A 1556-nucleotide genomic window follows, 5' to 3' on the forward strand; every position below is an offset into this window, starting at 1 on the left:
TATCGATTTTTGTTCAGGTTTTGTAGTATTTTATAGTTTGGAAACTAATCATCTGTGATGCACAGGAAATATTTTTTTAATGTTGTAGGCTATCTCTGTTTAAAGGATGCTCCTTGCTGTACAGAAGTTTTGAGTTTAGTTTTGTGAAAAAAAAGTTATAAAATTGTTGATTATAACAATGTTGCTATTTTTCAAAAGTCCTCTCTTGTGCCTATAAATTCAAGTAGACTTTCTACTTAATTCTTTTTCAGTCTCAGGGTATTAACTCATATTTTAAGGTGCTTGATGCATTTGGAATTGGGTTGCTTTCCTTTTGAGAGATGAGGAACTAAAAATATTCTTCTATATGCAGCTATTCAGTTTTAAAGCCACCATTTGTTAAATATGTTCTTTTTCACCAGCATGTGTGGCCTCTTTGTCAAATTTAAGAAGGATCTAGGTATATATGAGTCCTACTTTTTATTCCTCTCAAAATTGTATCTATACTTATGACAGCACCATGACATTAGAAGTATAGATCTATAGTATTACTTAAAATCAGCTAAGGTGATATTTTCAGTTTTTTTCTTTGTTGGTGCTCTAAACAAATGTGGTGGATGTTTTCATTCAACTCAAGAGTCTGATCAGACTTACAGAAAACTCATTAAACTGAACATACCCATGTATGATCATACTATATAAAAAGTAACCACCAATGAAAAACTCTGCATTGCAAAAGAAAAATTATTTATAAATATTGACTGCTGCCCATAGATGTGCCTAAGCACATTTGGAATGAAGGAACTGTGATTTTCTCCAGCTAATGTGATAAACAATATAGGTACTTTGTGTAAGATGTGTGCGCATTCATGAGGTGGATTATCTAGATTTTTATGATGATTTACTTATTTGTTAGACACTCTACATAGTAATTGGGATCACATACCTTTGAAGAGTGTTGGTAACGCTATTATTATAAGCTTCTGATGCTGTGACCTGCACTACTGCTGTGAAATAATAGTTCAATTTTCAATTCATTGAAGAAAATAATAACAAGATAGCATCCCTTCCTAGGCCCAAAAAACTGCACGCTCAAACTAAGGCACCAGCCAAAGACAATACAGGAGGTAAACTTTAAACCCCTTCCCAGATCTAGCCAATGGTCAGAATATTCTCCACAGTTGAGTGGAGAGTGTGATACGACTTTCTCACATACTCTGGTGCCTCACATTTGACCATGTCCCCTGGAGGGGGAGACCTGGTGGCACTCAGAGGAAGGACAGCAAGTAGCCAAGAAGAGACTTGATACCCTATGAGAATATATAGGGGGACGTAATCCCCCTCAGGAACAGTCATAGGGGAGGGGAATAATGGGAAAATGGGGGCGGGGGGAGGAATGGGAGGATACAAGGGATGGGATAAACATTGAGATGTAACAAGAATAAATTAAAAAAAAAAAAAAAAAAAAAAACAAATTAGTTTCTTGAGAAAAAGCAACAGGCTGTCAAAGAGATGGAGTGTATTGGGAGTAAGCCTGGAAATTGGCCAGAGGAAACTACACCTTGCTGCAAGATACC

Source organism: Acomys russatus, chromosome 14 (assembly GCF_903995435.1).
Source record: "Acomys russatus chromosome 14, mAcoRus1.1, whole genome shotgun sequence".
Taxonomy (NCBI): domain Eukaryota; kingdom Metazoa; phylum Chordata; class Mammalia; order Rodentia; family Muridae; genus Acomys; species Acomys russatus.